Genomic DNA, 22,577 nt, shown 5'->3' on the forward strand with positions numbered 1-22,577 from the left:
TTGGTAGTGTACGACATTGACTTGCAATGTTATACCATGGTGTGTATATCTTTCTTGTCCGAAATTAGTTCCTTTGAACCTAGAGCAGGATTGTTACTGGATAATTAGGCTGCTTTATTTTGGGTTACTTTTGATTGATGTATTCATGCTTGATACATATGCATGAATTTTGTTTAGGTATACCCGTAAACCATGAGTGTTGGTAGCATAAGGTTGGTCTCTTTGATTGAGCTGGTATGCTGATTTTGCAAGTATGTTGATTATTCATATGATGCCAATGATGCATCTTGGGGGCAGAGTCTGTAGCAGGTCTTGGGCACACAGCTCCGTTTCAGTACAACCTTCCATCCACAGACAGATGGACAGTCAGAGCAGACCATTCAGACTTTAGAGGACCTGCTGAGGTCATATGTTATGGATTTCGGAGGCAGTTGGGAGGACCATCTGCCGTTAGTAGAGTTTGCTTACAACAACAGCTTTCATTCGGCTATTCAGATGGCACCGTTTGAGACGTTGTATGGTAGACCTTGTCGGACACCCGTCCTCTGGGATGAGGTTAGAGAGGCCCAGATGTTGGGACCTCATAGATTTCAACAGGATGCAAAGTTGGTCCGTACTATCAGACGGAGGATGTCAGAGGCTCAGGACCGTCAGAAGAGTTATGCTGATCGGAGACGCAGACCACTAGAGTTTTCTGTTGGCGATCATGTATTTCTGCGAGTTTCACCCACAAAAGGGGTGAAAAGATTTAGCCTCAGAGGTAAGCTGGCTCCGCGGTATATTGGCCCTTTCGAGATCTTGGAGAGGATCGGAGCGGTAGCTTACCGGTTAGCACTACCACCGTCCCTGTCAGGCGTTCACGATGTATTCCACGTGTCTATGCTGCGAAGATACGTACCTGATCCAACGCATGTGCTGGCAGATATCCCAGTTCCAGTTCAGCCTGACGTCACCTATGAGGATATTTCGGTACATATTTTGGACCGGAAGGAGCGTCAGTTGCGGAACAAGACTATCCGGCTGGTTAAAGTCGGATGGCAGCATCATTCGGACGAGGAGGCTACTTGGGAGCTTGAGGATACGATCCGAGCTCGATATCCCCATCTTTTCCCTTGAGGTATGTGATTTAGTTTACCGTTCAGCATTTATACTCTTTACCTGTTATTAGTACTTGCTGATGGTAGATAACAAAATTTGGGGACCAAATTTTTATTAGTGGGGGAGAATATAAAATACCAGAAATAGGCGAATATTAATAAGGGAATTTTTCAAAATTTTTAGAAATTTTTCGGAGCTCGTATGGACAAGTTAACTGATCCGGCGGTTAGAACAGGGGACCCCCATTCTGAGGGGTCAATGCCACGCGGGAGTCAAAAGGCCAGGTGGCCGATCGGAGAAGGAGGGGCCAACCTCCCGGCCGGCCGACCGGTGAATAGCCTATGGCAAAAGTCGCCCCGACAGAAGTCGGGGTTCCGACGCTCAATTGAACAGTAGAAAAGAGCCGAGCGGAAGGCCTAAGAGAAGGTGACACTGCTAAACAATCCCTACATGACACCCTACCGAAAATATCCCCAGCATATCGATGCCAACGGCAGGCCGGACGGGATGTGAGTGCCGTCCGACCAGCGCTTAAGATGAGGGCTGGCCGGATGGACTCCCCGTCCAGCCGACTTGCCGGACGCCCTGGCCTGTGATCGGTAGAGAGGGACAAGAACATCTTATGACTGTAGGACCGTTAGATTCGATAGAGGGGGGGTGAATATCGATTCGAAAATACAGAGTATAAGCACAGCGGAAAAAGTAAAATAGACACAATGATTTTACTTCATTCGGAGCCTGTGACGACTCCTACTCGAAGACCCGTACTCCTTGAGTACTTTCGTTGGGCAATTCACTAGCAATTCGGATAATTACAATTTAAGTACAAAAAGATGCTAATGAAAACTGAAAACAAATACCGACAAAAGGGAAAAGAACGGAGCGTAGTGTCGGAGCTTTGTTGGCGTCTCACTGAACGTTGAGCAGCAAGACCAGCAGTAGAAGAGTTCTCAGTTTGATTGATTCTGAAGCTCCTGTCTGGGGCTTCTTTTATATGCTGTTCCAGGCGCCTGGATCCCTTTCGGGCGCCTGGAATGTGACGTAGCTGCACAAACCATGATGCTCCACGTGGCGACGACTCGGCTGGATAGAATTCGCCTTCCGGGCGCCTGGACCTCCGGGCGCCCGGATCCCCTCCGGGCGCCCGGACCACCTTGTTCCAGAAAACTCCCTTTTCCTGCAAAACAAAGTTAGTCCGAGGCAAATGTATATCCTGTAAAACAGATTGTCAGCACAGTTAAGGTTCAACAGATAATTAAAAAGAGTATGACTTAGATTCCATCTTTCCGAGACCGAAATCTAGTCACGATCTCGACTTAGATATCCGAAATGGATCTAAGCCGGATCGGCGCCTAATGTTCCCTTCCCGGGAACGCGTCCTCCGATCCTCCCTTCCGTGACTTACCTTGCTTACTGGGACGTCCGGTCGGCCGTCGGCCGTCTAGACTTCTGCGTCCGGTCGGCCCGTCGACCGCTTGGACTTCTCGCCAACTATCCGGTCGGCCCGTCGACCTAGCTGGACTTCTCAAGCGTCCGGTCAGCCCGTCGACCGCTTGGACTTCTCGCCGACTATCCGGTCGGCCCGTCGACCTTGGACTTCGTGCCGGACATCCGGTCAGCCGTACACTTCGGACTTTTCTACACACTTGATCAAAGTGTTAGACAACACAACTAACTTAACCTATTTGTCATTCATCAAAACACAGGTTAGGACCGTTAGTGCTACCCGCACCAACAATCTCCCCCTTTTTGATGGAATGACAACCTGGTTAAGTTAGTGAAAACATATGCAAGAAACAACATGCATTTATGTGGTTTTAAAGTTTGTTAGTTTGTATTTTCAAATTGGTTTAGCTAACTTAACCACCTAACCCTCCTCCCCTTTGGCATTCATCAAAAATAAGCATGGATTAAGTAATTATAGACTTCAGACAAAAAAAATGTCAAGTTAATCTGGGGGAGTTTAAGCTTTTGAAAATTTGTTTAAAGCATTAGCTTTTAGCTTTTAGAAAGCTAGCTAAGTTTAGATAGTTTCATTTTCAAACATAAGTTTTCAAAAACCAAAATTCCAAAACTAAGTTTGAAAATTTTATTTTTCAACACTAAGTTTGTAAACGATTTAATTTAAAACTTAAGTTTTGACAATGATTTAAATTTGAAAAATCTAACTTTCATAATTTTCAACACTGAGTTTTTGCAAATCAAATTTCAGTTTGCAAATATTGATTTTGAACTTTACTTTTAGTTTTCAAAGGAGTTTGGTAGAACTAATTTTGATAAAGTAAAATAATTAAATCTAATGTTTAAAGTTCAAAAGTACTAGTTTCAAAACCATGGTTTAAAATACTTGAAAAGTTGAGTTTTCAAAAACTAAATAAAAAGGATAAAAAGTTTGTGATTTAAAAGAAACAATTTTGAGTCGATTTAAAAAATTTTCACAATTTTAAGCAAGTTGATTTTGAAAATTGATTTTTAAACTTTGATTTTCAAAATTAAGGAAAATGATTTTGAGAGACTTAGTTTGTAAACTTAAGTTTTGAAAAATCTAATTTCCACAATTTTTCAAAACTAAGTTAAATCTAATTTTCAAAATCAATTTTCAATAAAAAGTAAAACCCAATTCTTAAAAACAACTTAGTTTTATAAGAGTTAGTTTTCAAAAGTAGGTTTAAGAAATTTTTAAGAAAACATTTTTCAAAAAAAATTTAAAATATTTTATATAATGGGAAATTTTTAATTAATTTCTCCCCCTGAACCTGACATAAAATTTGAAAATATTTGCTAAAAATATTCAAAGTAGATATATATTTATTTTTTAAATTGAGGTAGAATTTTCTAGAGAGATTTTAAAGAGAAGATTAAAAAATAACACTTCAGGAGATAATTAAAAAATAAACCTCCCCCTTAATTTGATACTCCTTTAATTTATTAATCCTCCTTACTTATTACTTCCCCTTAATATAAAATTTTACAACCGTAACATATTTTTGTATCTAAGTGTTTTAGATGATTGTATAATTATCTTTATAAAATTGTTCATTTAAATTTAACTAACCGTAATTAATGTTAGATTAAGTTGAAATAAATTAACCTTTAGTGTAATGTTAAGTAAGATAAGTTGTTATTAATTCAATAATTGATCAATATTAACAATTTATTGATTAAATTTTGCTATAATCTAAATTTTGTATTAATTGATTTAGTTATAATTTAACTTTTCATTTACTTCCTTTTAAGCTGGATTGACTTAGTTTAAAGTTGGTGGTAATTTGAAGTTAAACTCGTTATTAAACAAGGTTAAGTAAGGTTCAATTTAAGTCAAACTTTAATTATGTTTTAATAAAAATAATTAATATTTTAAAGGTTGATTAAGAAAAATGACTTAGAGTAATTTTAATATTTTTACTAAGGTTAAACCTAGGTTCTGATCAAATCAAGCTTAGTTCTCAAATAAAGTTAAACTTAAATAGTTAAGTTCTACTTATTAATTACATAATTAAGTTTAAAGTTGAAGTTAACGGAATTTAAGTTTTTAAGTTAGGTGTCTAAGTTTTAAATGAATTTAAAAGAATTATAATAATTATTATTTTTAAGGGATTTCTAACAGGAATTTAATGACAATTAATATACGTTCAATTTAGTTTTGATTTTAGATTAAAATTAATATCAGTGATTAATTTAGCTTTAAGTTTTAAGTTTAAGTTAAATTTTTAAGTTTTAATTTTTAGTTAGGTTAAATTAAGTTGAAAAGTAATGTTTAAATTAAGTTTTAATGAGTTTTAATTTAAGATCTAATTTTCAGTTAAGTTAAATTAAAAAATAATTTTAAGGTTAAAATGATGTTTAAGATTAAAAATGAGTTTAAAGTCAAAATAATAATTTTTAAAGTGAAGATAGTCTATAGAAATAATTTATTATTATTACTATTTTTTTTTGAGTTAAAAGAATTTTATTATAGTGAAAAAATAAAAAGAATTTTTCAAAATGATACATAATTTTTAAAATAGTTTTTAAATGATTTTTAAAAGTTTTTAAAATAATTTTTAAGTTAAAATAATTTAAAAATATAATTTTTATATTAAAATAATTTTAAGTTAAAATAATTTTTAAGTTAAAATAATTTTTATGTTAAAATAATTTTTAAAATAACTAATTTTTAAAAGGTTTTAAAAGAGTTTTTAAAAGAATTTTTTAAAGTTTTTAAAAGAATTTTTTAAAGTTTTTAAAATGATTTTTAAAAGAGTTTTTTTTTAAAATAATTTTTAAAAGAATTTTTTTAAGTTTTTTTTTAAATGATTTTTAAAAGAGTTTTTAAAAGAATTTTTTAAAGTTTTTAAAATGATTTTTAAAAGAGTTTTTTTAAAAATAATTTTTTAAAAGAATTTTTTAAAGTTTAAAATGATTTTTAAAAGAGTTTTTAAAATAATTTTTAAAAGAATTTTTTTTTTAAAGATTTTTTTTTTTTGGAAATTAGGTTTGGAGTTAAGTTTAAAGGTTGAAATTAAGTTTAAAAATAAAATTTTTGAAATTAAAATTTAGTTTTAGAATTAAAATTGTGAAAATAATTTTTAAGTTTAAAATTAAAATTTTGAAATTAATTTAAAAGTTAAAATTAAAAATTGAAATTAATTTTTAAGTTTAAAATTAAAAATTTGAAATTAATTTTTAAGTTTAAAATTAAAATTTTGAAATTAAATTTTTTAAGTTTAAAATTAAAAATTTGAAATTAATTTTTAAGTTTAAAATTAAAATTTTGAAATTAAATTTTTTAAGTTTAAAATTAAAATTTTGAAATTAATTTTAAGTTTAAAATTAAAATTTTGAAATTAATTTTTTTTAAGTTAAAATTAAAATTAATTTTTAAGTTAAAATTAAAAATTTTGAAATTAATTTTTAAGTTAAAATTAAAAATTTTGAAATTAATTTTTAAGTTAAAATAAAAAATTTGAAATTAATTTTTAAGTTAAAATTAAAAATTTTGAAATTAATTTTTAAGTTAAAAATTAAAATTTTGAAATTAATTTTTAAGTTAAAATTAAAAATTTTGAAATTAATTTTTAAGTTTCAAATTAAAATTTTGAAAATAATTTTTTAAGTTTCAAATTTAAAAATTTTGAAATTAATTTTTAAGTTAAAAATTAAAATTTTGAAATTAAGATTAAAAATTTTGAAATTAATTTTTAGGTTTAAAATTAAAATTTTGAAATTAATTTTTAAGTAAAAATTAAAAATTTTGAAATTAATTTTTAAGTTTAAAATTAAAATTTTGAAATTAATTTTTTTAAAAAATTTTGAAATTAAAATTTAAGCCTTATTCATCTCACCCGATCTATATTATCAATCAGGGAATCTTATGATTTTGTGAGATGAAATTGGTTTGATTACAGACTTTTGGTTTAACTTGTGTTAGATTCAAACTTAGCTTTGGTTTCCACAAATAGGCATTCTTCGGATAAACTTTTAAGCTTGGTGAGTCACAAGGACATCATTAGAAGTAACCAACCTTTCGAGGTTTTCCGAATAGTCCTATCCACGGAACTTAGTACTAAATCTTGGTCTAACTGGTTAGGATTCGTTTAAGGGTAGCTTCGGTCAGTTCCACTTGGCCAAATGCACCAGATCGAAGCCATATCTTTCTAGACATACGATGCGCAAGCTTCCCTAACGTACTATCATCCAAAAATTTCACCAGTACCATGATTCAAGTTAAACTTGGTCTCTTTTTAACTAATCCTAATTACCCTGCCGGGTTAGTTAGTTTTGGAGGTGCCAGCTATTCTGGAGCCTCCCCCTGAATTATTGGCCATTAATTTAGATTTTGGTTTTAGCCTTGTGTCGATTCTTTTTATAGTTAACTTGGTGATAATTTTGTAGTTTTTTAAACTGTTTAGATTTTGAATTTGATTTAGGTTTGTATTTTGGATTTTGGTTTGGTTTATTTAATTTTATATAATGTATTTTTTCTTTAGGTATATAATATTGATTAAGTTCTACTTGTGTGGTCAAGCACGCTTTCGGAACCCTAGCTAGATTGGTTGACTTGTATTGGGTTATTAATGATTTGAAGGTTTTATTTGAATTCGACTTATATCCTAGTCCGGTTTTATTATAACATGCTTTTTGATTATTTAGGATTAAGTCTAAATTTTTTGATCTTGTTGTGAATTTTTCTAACATCTCTTTTAAATTGTTTATTTCATTTTTTAATGATAAATTCTCTTCCTCAAGTGTTAGATCTTGAGTTGGATTCGAATTCTTTGATTGTTCCTTGAGGTTTTGATTTTCCTCAAGAAGTGATTTGTTTTCATTTTCTAATTTAGTTAATTTACTATTTAAACAGGAAATAATTCTAAAAAAATTTTTGTTTAAATTAAAGTATACCTCATTCGGGCCTTCGGAAACGAGTACGGACTCGTGGCTTGTTTCGGGTTCAGACCCGTCTTCATCTTCCGACTCGTTATCTGTTTCGGCTTCGCGGGCCATCAGTGCGAGGTGGCTCTGATGTTTCTGCTCTTCTTCCTCCGATTCGTCCGAGGAGTCGTCCCACGTTGCTTTGAGTGCCTTCTTTTTGGTTGGCTTTGGTTTGTCGAACTTTAGTTTTGGACATTCGTTCTTGTAATGTCCCTTTTTGTTGCAGCCGTAGCAAGTCACGTTCTTTTGTTCTGAGGGAGAGCTGATCTTTTGAAGATCCTTTTTGCTGAAGCTCCTCTTTCTCCTGGTGAACATTTTTCTTACCAAGTTCACCAGGTGTTCTTCGTTTTCGGAGTCTTGGTCGGAGTCTTCTTCAAGTTCAGGCTTGCCTTTCTTTTCTTTGGAGGAACCTGCAAATAGTGCTATACCTTTCTCGGCTCCAGCATTAGTTTGTTCGTGTAATTCTAATTCACAAAACAGCTCGTCTAATTTTAAGTTAGAAAGATTCTTAGAAATTTTGTAGGTATCCACTATTGATGCCCACAAACTATTACGTGGAAAAGCGTTTAAAGCGTACCTTATTAAGTCTCTGTTCTCCATTTGGTGGCCTATTGCATGAAGCCCGTTGAGGATGTCCTTGATCCTCGCGTGTAGTTGATTCGCTGTTTCTCCTTCCTGCATTTTTATATTAAAAATTTTATTTAGAAGCAGGTCTCGTTTTGTTACCTTAGCGTCGCTCGTTCCCTCGTGCAGTTCGATCAACTTGTCCCATAACTCTTTAGCGTTTTTGTGTGGACCGACTCTGTTCAGTTCTTCTCTTGTCAATCCGCACTGTAGAGTGTTGATCGCTTTATTTTCTGTTGACGCTTTTTTCTTGAGATCTGCTGTCCAGTCTTCAGGATCCACTAGATTCCCGGCGTTCTCCACTGGAATTTTGTAAGGTTTCGTAATGCTCATCCACTGGTCGAAGTCTGTTTTGAGGTAGACCTCCATGCGCTTCTTCCAGTAAGGGAAGTCGTCCCCGTTGAAGAGTGGAGGTCGCACTGTGCTGAATCCTTCTTGTTGGGACATTCTGTGCACAGGTAAATAACCAAAAAAAATATCCCAAGACTTGGTCTTGGATTAGTAGTGCGGGAAGAGAAAAATAGAAAAAAATCTAGATTCGTGTTGCACTAATTTAAATTGATTAGTGAAATATTAAGTTAACGAAACACCAGTTTTAAAATTAATTATAAAAAAAAAATAAAAACAATTCACCCCCTGTCTGATTGGTGGTTGCACCAAATCAGAGCGGTACCTGCTCTGATACCACTTGTAGGACCGTTAGATTCGATAGAGGAGGGGTGAATATCGATTCGAAAATACAGAAGATAAGCACAACGGAAAAAGTAAAATAGACACAATGGTTTTACTTCGTTCGGAGCCTGTGACGACTCCTACTCGAAGGCCCGTACTCCTTGAGTACTTTCGTTGGGCAATTCACTAGCAATTCGGATAATTACAATTTAAGTACAAAAAGATGCTAATGAAAACTGAAAACAAATACCGACAAAAGGGAAAAGAACGGAGCGTAGTGTCGGAGCTTTGTTGGCGTCGCACTGAACGTTGAGCAGCAAGACCAGCAGTAGTAGAGTTCTCAGTTTGATTGATTCTGAAGCTCCTGTCTGGGGCTTCTTTTATATGCTGTTCCAGGCGCCTGGATCCCTTCCGGGCGCCTGGAATGTGACGTAGCTGCACAAACCATGATGCTCCACGTGGCGACGACTCGGCTGGATAGAATTCGCCTTCCGGGCGCCCGGACCACCTTGTTCCAGAAAACTCCCTTTTCCTGCAAAACAAAGTTAGTCCGAGGCAAATGTATATCCTGTAAAACAGATTGTCAGCACAGTTAAGGTTCAACAGATAATTAAAAAGAGTATGACTTAGATTCCGTCTTTCCGAGACCGGAATCTAGTCACGATCTCGACTTAGATATCCGAAATGGATCTAAGCCGGATCGACGCCTAATGTTCCCTTCCCGGGAACGCGTCCTCACAGTCACTCCCTTCCAGTGACTTACCTTGCTTACCTGTCAGATGTCCCGTCGACCTGCTGGACTTCTCGCCAAGCGTCCGGTCAGCCCGTCGACCCGCTTGGACTTCTCGCCAGCTATCCGGTCAGCCCGTCGACCCGTCTGGACTTCTCGCCAAGCGTCCGGTCAGCCCGTCGACCCGCTTGGACTTCTCGCCAGCTATCCGGTCAGCCCGTCGACCTAGCTGGACTTCGTGCCAGACATCCGGTCAGCCCGTCGACCTGTCTGGACTTTTCCTGCACACTTGATCAAAGTGTCAGACAACAACACAACTAACTTAACCTATTTGTCATTCATCAAAACCTGGGTTAGACCGTTAGTGCTACCCGCACCAACAGTGACAGCTGTCAAGTCCTCTGGCTAGGCTATGCTCCAAGTTTGACAACGAGGTGTTCTGTTGTCCCATCGAAGACGTGCTTGGACTGTAGCAGTATGGCGTCAGGTAAGCTTTCTGACAGACACATACCGAGGTATGGGCTGCGGACACGTATGTGCCTCGGTGGACGTGTAGGAACTCTTTCACCGCTCTATATAAAGAGCCTCATACTTCGCCGGAGGTACGCGTGAGACATCTTTGGAGCCATCTTTTTCACTACTTGCTTACCTGACTTGAGCGTCGGAGGGTCGACGCCGGGAACCCCTTCCCGACCCGACTTCTGTGCAGGTCCGCCGGAGGTTCGTGCAACCAATCGAAGATCCACGTCAGCAGCTGGGGAGCGCCACGTGCCCAGCGTCCGTTGATTCAGCATTCGGACAGGATCAAATTGGCGCCGTCTGTGGGAACGCTCCTGCATCCGAACGGAAACAATGGACGAGACTGGACGACAACACACGGTAACGCTCTCCATGGAGGAACTCGACGCTCTGATCGAGTTGAGGGCCGCCAAGCTTGTGGAGCAAAAACAGAAGGCAACGGCCGAGCGGCCAGAGCAGCAAGCAACCTCAGCATCTGGTGGCCGAGCGGAAGCACCTCAAGCCACCGTTGCATTCCACCGGGCCCTATTCCGCACCCCCGAAGCCGCACCCACTCATAGAGATCGGGGATCTTCTTCGGATGAAATGCCGAGACGAGATGACAGAAAAGGAAAAGCCCCTCGAGTGGACTCATCGCCAGAGCGGATTAATCGCTAATTTTCAGAGGATATTCTACGAGACGCTCTGCCCAAGCACTACGTGCCTCCGACGATCGGCGAATACAATGGAACCACCGATCCGGATGATCATTTGGGCAAGTTTGATAACACGGCAACCCTGCATCAATACACAGATGGGGTGAAGTGTCGGGTTTTCCTCACCACCCTATCTGGATCGGCTCAACGATGGTTTCGGAGGCTGCCGGACGGATCCATCACCAGCTTCAAGGACTTCCGGACGGCCTTCCTCCATCATTTTGCAAGCAGTCGGCGCTATCAAAAAACCAGCGTTAGTCTGTTCGCCATCAAACAAGAAGCCCGTGAATTGCTCCGAGCTTACATCCAGCGGTTCAACAAAGTAGCCATGGATATTCCAACGGCCACCTCAGAGACCATGATGAATGCCTTCACACAAGGCCTAGTGGATGGGGATTTCTTCCGATCGCTCATCCGAAAGCCGCCCCGAGACTACGACCACATGCTACACCGGGCCAACGAATACATCAACGTGGAGGAAGCCCAAGCAGCCCGGAAAAAAGAAACTCCAGCCGAGCGAGCTCCTCCTGCCGAGCGGAAACAGCACGCTGCTCATCAGCAGCCCAGAGGACCAAGGGCCGAAGCAATCCGCTCCCCCCATGCCAGGTCCCACGTGCAAGAGGTAGCCGCCGCCCCGGCCCAAGCCAAAGAAGAAATGGACCCCGATGTTCTGCTCCTTCCACCGGACGGATACGCACAACACAAGGGATTGTCGAACTCTTCCCTTCGTGGCTCATCTCGTTCCCCGGAATGGCGGCCGACGGTTTCCCTCAGTCGACAGGCGACAGAGAACTCATGAAGCCGATCGGACGCAGGCCGATAGGCGACAACAACAGACTCCCGATCGGCATCGCTCTCCGAGGCTGGAGAATCGCCGAATGTCAAGAGAACGGTCCCGACCATCCGCTCAGGAAGAAGAAAATAGAAGCAATACTTCCCGAGGTGAAATCAACATCATAGCTGGTGGGCCGACCGGAGGAGACTCCAACCGAGCAAGAAAGGCAAGCGTCTGGCAGCTCCAGATCCATGCAGTCGGCTGCAGCAGAGAGCGGGCGAGTGGACCCGAAATCAGTTTTGGACCTGGGGACTTGGAAGGAGTTGAAGTGCCCCACGACGACGCTCTGCTTATCAAAGCGGTAATAGCCAACTACACTATTCACCGTATTTTTATTGACACAGGAAGCTCGGTCAACATAATATTCAAAAAGGCGTTCGATCAACTATAAATTGACCGTGCCAAGCTGCTGCCCATGACAACCCCCCTCTACGGGTTTATGGGCAATGAAGTCCTACCGGTCGGACAAATCCGGATGGCTATTTCACTGGGAGAAGAGTCGCTCAGAAGGACGCGTACAACAAACTTCGTGGTGGTCGACTCTCCCTCATCATACAACGTCATTTTGGGACGACCGGCGCTCAGCGAGTTCCGGGCGGCCATCTCCACCTTCCACCAGAAGATCAAGTTCCCCGTCGAAGACAAAGTGGGAGAAGTACGGGGAGATCAACTGACAGCTCGGTGATGCTACGTCGAGATGGTCCGAGCAGAGGCCAATGCCGCTCGGAAGGCGCCCCGGATCGAGGTAAACGTCATCACCGAAAAGCCACCCTCTCTAATTTATGAAAAAAAAAGAGGAAGTGCAGATTCACCCAACCCGAGCGGAAGACCGTCGAGCTCCGACGTTAAATATCGAGAGACGAGCCGGCGTCTATAAACGTCCGAGCGGAAGACCGTCGAGCTCCGACGTTAAATATCGAGAGACGAGCCGGCGTCTATAAACGTCCGAGCGGAAGACCGTCGAGCTCCGACGTTAAATATCGAGAGGCGGACGGCATAAACGTCCGAGCGGAAGACCATCGATCTCCGGCGTTAAATATCGAGAGCCGAGCCGGCTATAAGCGTCCGGCGGAAGACCGTCGAGCTCCGGCGTTAAATATCGAGACGAGCGCGTCTATAAAGCGTCCGGCGGAAGCCGTCGAGCTCGGCGTTAAATATCGAGGCAAGGCGTATAAGCGTCCGGCGGAAGACCGTCGAGCTCCGACGTTAAATATCGAGAGATGAGCCGGCGTCTATAAACGTCCGAGCGGAAGACCGTCGAGCTCCGACGTTAAATATCGAGAGACGAGCCGGCGTCTATAAACGTCCGAGCGGAAGACCGTCGAGCTCTGACGTTAAATATCGAGAGACGAGCCGACGTCTATAAACGTCCGAGCGGATAGCATCCATGTGATACATTTCGGCGGTAAGAGCCGACTGATAGCCATGATTTTGACTATATTATTGTGAATCATAATGCATATTTTTATTAGTTTATTCATAGCTTAATCTCTCATTAGCATCATATCTCAATATTGCATTTGATTTTGGACTTAATTGTAAATTAGCTAGTTTTCATGGTATCTGGTGCTAATATTTGACTCTTATTTTGTAGGCATCAAAAGGGGTATGGACCCGATCAGATTGGACCACACTTGGGCTCAAATCAAAGGCAAATCAAGTCGATCAAGCCTCGGAGCATTATGGGCCGTTCATCCAAGATTGAGTAGATCTGAGCCATCCATTGAAGATCTGGCCGATCCAACTTAATGGGGAGCAGATCTGAGCTATTTATGAAGATCCAGAAGTTTTGATCCAGATCTGAGTTCATCCAGCCATTGATCCAGCCGAATAAATTTGAACCGTTCATTTAAGACTGGGCGAATCTGGGCCATCCAGTGATGATCTGATCGATCCGACTTACAGGAGAGTAGATCCAGACCCTAGATCAACATCAGTACCTTTGGATCGGATTTTGGATGACTCTTCACCGTTGATTTAGCTCCAAATCAATCTCAGCCGTCGGTTCAAATCTGAGATCTGTTCAAATGAGAAGCTACAGTGTTCCAGCTTCTTGGTCGATTCCTCCACGTTCAGCTCCGCGTCCCGGCGTCTTTCTTCAGGATTTCGGCCCCATCCTCCTTCAGATCTACTTCTCTTCGAGTCTAATTGGCTTTGGAGCTTCCATTCTTTTGCTTCTAGGCTCGGATCTTTTGCATGCGCCGGCGAACATCTCTCCGGAGCTCAGATCTATTCGTATGTCCTCTGTTTCAGCCATCATCGGGGGAATTCTTCGGTGATAGTGGCTTGCTCTCTATCAGAGAGTATCGATCCAGAGAAATCGGATTCAAGATTTGCGAAATTTCGAGCTGTGCAGTGCCAATCTTCGCCGGCTTTTCCAGGAAAGTTTTCTTGGTGCTGGAAGAGATTGAATTGAGTTGAAGTTTTCATTCAATTAGCTTGTGTTGTAGCAAGGGAAGACTTGTTAGAGGAGTAGTTTTGATTGGAGATGGCTTAGAGTTTAGTTGTGCAGTTTATAGTTTCTGCGTTTTTGTTTCCTTTAGATGTTGTCATTGAATTCATTGTTTCTTTAATTCTGAACTATATAGTTCTAGTTTTGTTTCCTTAGTTATCTTTTGTGCAAGTTAATTCTGTTTTCTTTCTTGTTTTTACAGCTAGAGTTTTGCATTTCTATGCTACAGTTATTCTTCTTGCAATTCCAGTTTCGAATTAAACTTTCTGCACATGTCATTTTCTGCAGTTTAGGTCTGATGAATTCCTTTAAGTTGCAAAATTACAGAGTAAGTAGTTTTCTTTATTTAGATTAATTGTGTTTAAGATTAGATCTATTAATTGCACTTCAATTCTTCACTCGGAATTTGAATAAAAATTAGATACTTCTATTTCATCAGGAGAAAATTTCAAAAGAAAAATAATTCTAATCTAAAATCAATCATCCTTCAATTAGTTTCCTTGTGAGAATCGACTTGGGACTTTATGCTACATGTTTATCTTTAGTTTTGGAATGTTCCGATCTTTATTAATTTGATGTACAATGTGACATGGAAATTGTAAACACCAAATTTTGGCGTCGTTGCCGGTGAAACTAGTGGAGTTTGCTTGTTTTTAGATTGCGTATAGTTCATCTTTTCTTTGTTTTCACTTTCTTGATTTTATTGTCTATCTATTTTTATTCTAACTATTGATTTTTGGTGATATGACCAGATCCTCGTGTGGTAAACTACTTGATTTTGATCCAGAAATTGAAAGGACCTTCAGAGCTTTGAGAATTCAAGAGAACATTTCAGAGGACTCAGGAAGTTCTTTATCATCTTCAGATACCCCTATGGCTGATCATAGCAGAACAATGAAGGAGCTTGCAGCTCCTGATGAGGCTTTCAAATATTCTTGCATTACATATCCAGATTTGGCAGGAGACTTCGAGCTTAGATCTGGATTGATTCATTTGCTGCCAAAATATCAAGGATTATCTGGAGAAGACCCAAATAGACATTTGCATGAATTCCATGTGGTATGTTCAACCATGAAGCCACAAGGAATCTCAGAAGAAGATATCAAGCTGAGGGCTTTTCCATTTTCATTGACTGGAGTAGCAAAAGATTGGTTGTATTATTTGCCACCATGATACATTACTTCTTGGATAGATATGAAGAAGGCTTTCTTGGAGAAATTCTTTCCAGCTTCAAGAACTGCAATTATCAGGAAAAGTATTTGGGATTCAGCAAGTGGTGGGAGAGACATTATACGACTATTGGGAGCGATTCAAGAAATTATGTTCAAGTTGTCCTCAACATCAAATCAGTGAGCAGCTACTAGTCCAATACTTCTATGAGGGTTTGCTACCTATGGACAGAAGTATGATAGATGCAGCAGCTGGAGGAGCTTTAGTGAACAAGACTCCAGAACAAGCTAGGAAGCTTATTTCAAACATGGCAGAAAATTCACAACAATTTGGAAGTAGAGCTTTGACAACAAGAGGGGTTGGAGAGGTTCAAATGGTTTCCAATGAACAAAAGGAGATAATGCAACGACCCGACCCTTTGGCCTCTTTGGGCGGCCCTTGTGGCGGCCCAACTGGCGGCCCTTATGTCGTCGGCCCATTTGGCGACCTCTCATGTCGTCGACCGACGACCCTTTGGTCGTGTCGTTACTCACTAGGACTTTCCACCCCTGGCAGTGGATTTTTGCCTTCCCCAGGATTCGAATTCTAGACCTCCAGGCTAAGTAGTAGAGTTTATGAATCCTGGTAACCAAGTGAGATGCATCTCACTTGGTTGCGAGATCGTAAACTCTACTACTGGAGGTAGAGTTCGAATCTGAGAAGGCCAGTGGAAAGTTCTAGTTAATAACGACGGGTCGTACGAGGTCGACGACAACGGCCGCCAAAGAGGCCAAAGGGTCGGTCAATAAAGGCGCTTTATTGTGACGACCCTTTTTTGGCGGCGTCGGCCCGTTTGGCGACCTCTCATGTCGTCGATTGACCGAGTCGTTACTCACTAGGACTTTCCAGCTGTTGATTTTCCTCCCGGGATTCGAACTCTAGACCTCCGGGCTTAAGTACTAGAGTTTATGATCACGTAACCAAGTGAGATCATCTCACTTGGTTAAGATTCATAAATTCTAGTACTTAAGCCCAGGTCTAGAGTTCAATGGGAGGCAAAAATCCACGCGCAGGTGGAAAGTCCTAGTGACACGAATCAGCCTAAGAGGCCACAAGGGCCGCCCAAGAGGCCAAAGGGTCGGGTCGTTACAGATAAGAAGCTCATTATTGGAGTTAACATCTTTGGTAAAGCAATTGGCACTGAATAATGCTAATCAAGCTTCCATTTTGCCAAGTACACAGTTTCCATATCAATCGTAGGGAGTTTGTGGCATTTGTTCAAGCCAAGACCACAATTCAGAATTGTGCCCAAATCTTCATCAAGATGAGTCAGTAGCAGCATTTTCTAGAGCTCAGTTTCCTCAAAAATATGACCCCCACTCATCTACTTATAATCCTGGTTGGAGAGATCATCCTAATTTTAAGTATAGCAACTCATTCTATCAACAACCATTTTCAAATCAGCAGTTCAGCCACACTTCCAGCAATTTCCAGCAACCTCAGCAAAGTTTCCAGCAATATTATCAACCTGCAAATCAATTCCAGCAGCAATTTCAGCCTTTTCAGCAGTTTCCAAATCAAAATCAGCAATGGCAAGACCAAAATCAGGGAGTTCAGCAGGGGCAAAATGCAATCCAGAATGCACTTCCAGCACCTTCAAGGTTAAGTTTGACCCAAAGAAGTTCTAATAACTCTTCTAATTCTGATTCACAACAGAAGATGGATGAATTGCTGCAACAAATTTTGCAACAGCAGCAATTATTTTTACAGCAGCAGCAACATCAACAAAGGACAGATTCAGCTTTGCAAAATCTTGAAAGACAGATTAGCCAACTAGCAACGAACTTAAATCAAATGCAAGCTCAAGGTTCAAGCAAACTACCTTCTCAAACAATGCCAAACCCAAAGAATGTGAGTTCGTTGACTCTTCAAAGTGGAAGAACCATAACCGAACCAATGAAGAATATTCCAATTGGATCAGATTTTGTTGTACCAGTACCGGATTCACCAGATCTTGCACCAAGAAATTTGAATTCAGAATCCACTCAACCAGTACATAACAGTGGAAGAAATACAGCAGAACAGATTTCAACAGATTTTGGTTCAGCAGAACAAAATGACTCGCAATCAGCTCCAATTTCAGCTCAAAATGTAGAGAAAGAATCACAACAGCAAGGTACTGAGATTTCTGCTCCTTTACCTTTTCCTCAAAGAAGAATCCAGCAAAAGAAACATGTTGAGGAAGAGAAAGCTAGGGAATTTCAAGAACTTGTTAATTTGTTTAGCAAAGTGGAGGTGAATGTGCCCTTGTTAACCATGATAGAGCAAGTTCCGAAATATGCAAAATTTCTCAAGGATGTATGTGTGCATAAGAAGAAATTAAAGGGAAATGAATTAGTTAGCATGGGAAAAAATGTTTCTGCTCTTATTCGACCTATTCCTCAGAAGTGTGATGATCCAGGAGTTTTCACCGTGCCATGTACTATTGGAAATTATGTATTTGAGGATGTTATGCTGGATTTAGGAGCTTCTATTAATGTAATGCCGAAATCAGTTTTTCTATCATTGGGTATTGGTCCTCTACAGCCTACGGGAGTTGTTATTCAGTTAGCCAACCGTAGTCAGGCTCATCCAACTGGAGTGATTGAGAATGTTTTGGTTAAAGTGAGTGACCTTATATTTCCAGCTGATTTCTACATTTTGGATATGGAAGGCGATGTATTAATGAATAGAGCTCCTATTTTGGGAAGACCGTTCCTTAAGACTGCCAGAACTAAGATTGATGTGCATGCTGGAACTTTATCTATGGAGATTGCTGATGTAGTTGTTCAATTCAGTATTTTTGATACGATGCAACAAAAGAAGAACCATTCTATTTTCAGTGTTTATAAATCCGAATGGCTGGATACTATGAATTTTATTGATGCGGATTATGATGAAATTGTTTCAGGCTCTAATGAATTGGGTTGTGAATCTAAATTTCCTGGAGGTTGTATTGATAACAAGGAAATAGTTGAGGTAAGGTTTGATTGTGGTCAAACTTCTGTGGATGAATCTATAAGTGTAGGGGATTGCATGGAAGCATTACCCCAAGAATCACCTAAATTGGATGCAAGTGAAGATAGTGTAGGGACTTGTGCTATGGAGCCAAGCACCCAAGAATCACTACCATTTATTATACCTTCATCAGAACTAGATATTGAATCACAAGAAATTTCAAAGGACAATGCAGAGGAAGTTGTGGAGCCAGTGAGACAATCAAAGGAATTAACTAACCAATTGAACTCTTTTTGTGTTAGCAATATTTTTTCTAATGGTGTTATTGAGATGCAGGAGGTGTCTACTGGTCAACCCTTCAAAGTGTATAGCAACCAACTTAAGAAATTCCTTCGGGGGAGGAAATGATGCAGAGTAGACAAGGTGGACAATAATGATGCAATTCACCAAAATCAAAGGGGAGTTCGTTCCAATTTAGCTTTTATTTTTGTTTTCACAAATAATAAGTCTTTGCTTTCACAACTTAGTTTTTAGTTCGTTTCTTTTAGCTTGCTTAGTTGCTTAATAAATTCTTTGTTTTCAAATAATAAGTTTAGTATAAGGGAATAAATTCTTTACTGTTTACAATTCCCTTATAGAATAAAGTTTGAATTTTGGAATTAAAAAATGGTACCCCCTTGACAATTTTTCTATAACATGTTAGAAGTAAGGAATGTGAGCTAGATTTGAGAATCTATTTTGGGGCTTAATGTCAATAATGGATTTTTAATTTTCTTAAGGTTTCTACTTAGTAATGGACACTTGATTGGTAAATTGGATTGATACTTTTTCATGCCTAGTGAGGATGAGCCTTAATTGAGTGATGCACTTGTGTTATTGCACTCTAGAACTTGCTTTGATTCTTTCAAAATCACAATTCAATGGATTGAATCATGTTTATGAAGGTAAATCTATTTGTTTCTTTCTTCCACACAAAACCTTTCTATTCTTTTTGTTAATCGTCATATCATTTTATATTCTCTTATTTCTTAATCTTTTGGATGTGGGTACTTTGTTTGTTATATGATGAATTATTTGGCCAAGATGAACAAGGATTTAAGTGTGGGGGAAATGTGAAGTGGTTTTGAATGTTTGGATGCATTTATTAATGGCTGAAATTTAAATTCAAGACAATGATGTAGTTTTGGAATGGAAAACTTAAAAATTTACAGAATCAGGAAGAGAAACAAATTCAGCTAGTGCAAAAGCAGTAATGTATTAAAAATTTAGAAGCAGTATCGAGAGGAAAATGCAGCATCAATGGTGTGCCAAGATCTAGAATTAAATGAGAAACAATTGTGGAAAGTTGTACATTATTTGGAGCTAGAAAGTTTAATTAGTTTAATGATGGGAAGTTCAGAGGTAGGAATTGTGCAGAATTGTGAAAATTGAGAGCTGTCTAATGGAATTGAAATAAGGAATTAAAGGAAGGGCAAACCTGCACACTGCTGTGAGCAATAGTTGAAACTGATAAGTATGTATCAACTTAGTATTGCTAACATTTCAATTCGTTGAGGAAGCATTTGAAGGCATTGTGCTGTTGGAAACAATTTTGATGACATTTTTACTTATCAGTTTAAGTATCAATATGTTCATAAATCTGATTCTGAAATTGTAGTAAACATGCTGGTGGAATGTAGCAATAATTCTTGCAGCTATTGTGAGTCAGAGAAGAATTGCTGTGACATGAATGAAAATACTTAAGTTGTGGTTCAATTAAGACTGAATTAATTGAATATCAGTTGACCTTAGAATCAGTGAGAAATCAAATGAAGTTTATATAACTGCAGTAGCACTGAAGCAAGTTGTTTGTTGTTCAGCTGAAAACAGCAGGAAATTGGACGTGAGAAACTAAAATTCTGGGACAGGATGAGGATAACTTGGAGAAGTTTTGATTAAGAAGTGTAACAATAATGAAGTGAAAAGGGGCTGAAGAAGAACAAATGAGGAAACCTGAATTAATCAGATTGCAGAAAACAGATTCCAGCAGGAAACCCAAGTTCCAGCAAATCTGAAAATTCAGGATATCAGAATATTGTTCAGAAAGATTCAGAACCAAGTATTCCATTGCCTTTTCCTCAACTAAAAACTCAACCGAGGAGGGATGTATGAAGAAGATTGGAATGGTTCAAGATTGGGAAGATCAATTGCTTAATGATTGTTTATGTTAAGGATTTCTTGTGCCAACTAATAATTCTATTTCTGGATAGCAAGGTTTTAAATCTAAGCTCTTAATGTTGCAATGCTAAATAGAATCATCCCTTGAGCTTAATCATGTATAGAGCAAGATTTAACAGCTTTTAATTTTGAAAATTGATACTATGGTGATACATTCAAATCTGTAAATGGCTAAAATCTGCAGAAACATATTCAAATTAGTGAGGTAATGCAGTAACAATGAGCTGCAGTGATATGTGTGGATCAACATTCTTCATTGATTTGGATTAAGAGTGGTTTGATTAGAGAAGGACAAAAGTTGAACTTTGAAATGAAATCTGTAAGAAATGAAGAATACAGAAATGCAGAAAATGCTGTGAGCTACTGTGACACATGGTATCAACATTGTATCAAGATTCTCAAATAGTTATCCAATTGAAAAATAGTTTGGTTTAATCTTTTGTTTACCCATTGACAAATGGTGTTCAAGTATCAATAGTTAGAAATCTGGGAAATTTTTGAAGTTTTAAATAGTGAGGCTTAAATCCTGAAGCTGGAAACAGGAAGTTGAATTTGCCCATTATGCAGTTTTAAAAAATCTGTTGCTGAAACGTAGAAACAAGTAGTTGGAAGCTGGAAATCTGTTTAAATCTGTTGAATGCAGTAGTGGCAGCAACTGGTGGTTCAAATTATGAAGTCTCATTGAAACTTAATGCTGAATTATCACAATGCAGAATGGAGGTTGAACCAATCGAAATGCACATCAAAATTTGATGAAGTTACTGACCTACTGCTGTAACAATCTTTTAACTGATGTTATGATCAATTAGAGGATCGAATTCAAGTTTTTATTGATTGAAATGTTAAATGAGGGACATTGACAAGTTCAACTTTTTAATTATCATGCTTATATGATTTGGAATTCCATATCTTGATACTCAATTCGGGAAATTGAATTAAGGTCAGTGATACAAGGAAGGCTTCTGATTTTGTGTATTTGCTGCTGCTAATGGAAGAGCTGTGGGTTAAACTCAGTTTGCTAGTTGGATACATGTGGAGTTTCATTGCCCGAGACGAGCAAAGATTCAAGTGTGGGGGAGATAGGCACATGTTGAGGTTCCAATAGATTTATTGTCAAGTGGTATTCTTTCTTGAACTAAATTTTGTATGATTCAAATTCTGGAATTGTGAATGCAGAGCCAAAATTTGAGGCTAAATTGTTATTGCTGGAATATTTTAAGTTGGTTTCATTTCTTACCAATGCAGTAGGATGCAATTTTTCAGATGGTTAGAAATGATGGTGTATGTTTACTTCTTTTCAAGTTGTTATGATCCAGAACGTGCAGCTTCGGTAAGTCAAAACAACAAGTTAAAGAAGTGCAGTGAAGGTTCAGTTTTGAATCTGTAAGTGCAGTCTTGTGCCAAGGTTTGGAAAGAGATAGAATTGAAATGAAGTGAAGATGCTATACTCTAACAGAGAGTTAATGACATGGCTTCCTAGGTTCGCATACAAAGAAAGCAGAGCTCAGATATTTCAGAAAGAAAAAAATCAGTCAAGTAAGGAAAAAAAAAAGAAAGAAGTATGGCCAAGTATTCATTTATATAGCATTTTTTTTGTATCCATATCTTCCACTAAAGCTTAATCTTTCTTTCTTTTTCTTTGTTGTTAATTCTTTCTTTACTTATCTTTTCTTGCAACTAATGTTTTGAATTGCACTTGATTCATGTGCCTATTCCTTTCCATCATTATGATTCACTTTTATAAATGTGATTGATATCCATGATCATGGTGGAGATTAGAAGATAAGCAAGCATATGGTAGTGCAAGAAGCACAAGTAGCATGAGTGCCCTCCATTTTTGTGATTACATGTGAGATAGGATGAGGGCCACAAAAATTCTATCCTGTGAGGTTTTAGTGTGAAATCAATTCCAATTTATTCATGATGGATGGAAATTATTATGTGGTTAACCAAGAGTAAAGTTTGAAGTTCATGAATGCTTGAGATTTTTGGAATGTAATAATCTTAGATGGTTTACTTTATTTTATTTCTAATCATGTCTAGAAATTTGTTTAGGGGGTGCCATTTAAATAGGATTTTTAGTTTTCTTGACTTGAACGGGACGTCCAAGATTAAGTGTGGGGGATTTGATAGCCATGATTTTGACTATATTATTGTGAATCATAATGCATGTTTTTA

At 38.5% G+C, this 22,577-nt stretch overlaps 1 long non-coding RNA gene across 1 annotated transcript; it reads left to right on the plus strand.

Moving 5' to 3' along the window:
- The first annotated feature begins 13,642 nt into the window (after positions 1 to 13,642).
- Positions 13,643 to 15,276, plus strand: LOC121998033. Its single transcript, XR_006116429.1, has 2 exons — positions 13,643 to 14,364; positions 14,789 to 15,276. It is a non-coding gene; the product is annotated as an uncharacterized LOC121998033 (long non-coding RNA).
- The last annotated feature ends 7,301 nt before the right edge of the window (positions 15,277 to 22,577 follow it).

Source organism: Zingiber officinale, chromosome 6A, assembly GCF_018446385.1.
Source record: "Zingiber officinale cultivar Zhangliang chromosome 6A, Zo_v1.1, whole genome shotgun sequence".
Classification (NCBI taxonomy): domain Eukaryota; kingdom Viridiplantae; phylum Streptophyta; class Magnoliopsida; order Zingiberales; family Zingiberaceae; genus Zingiber; species Zingiber officinale.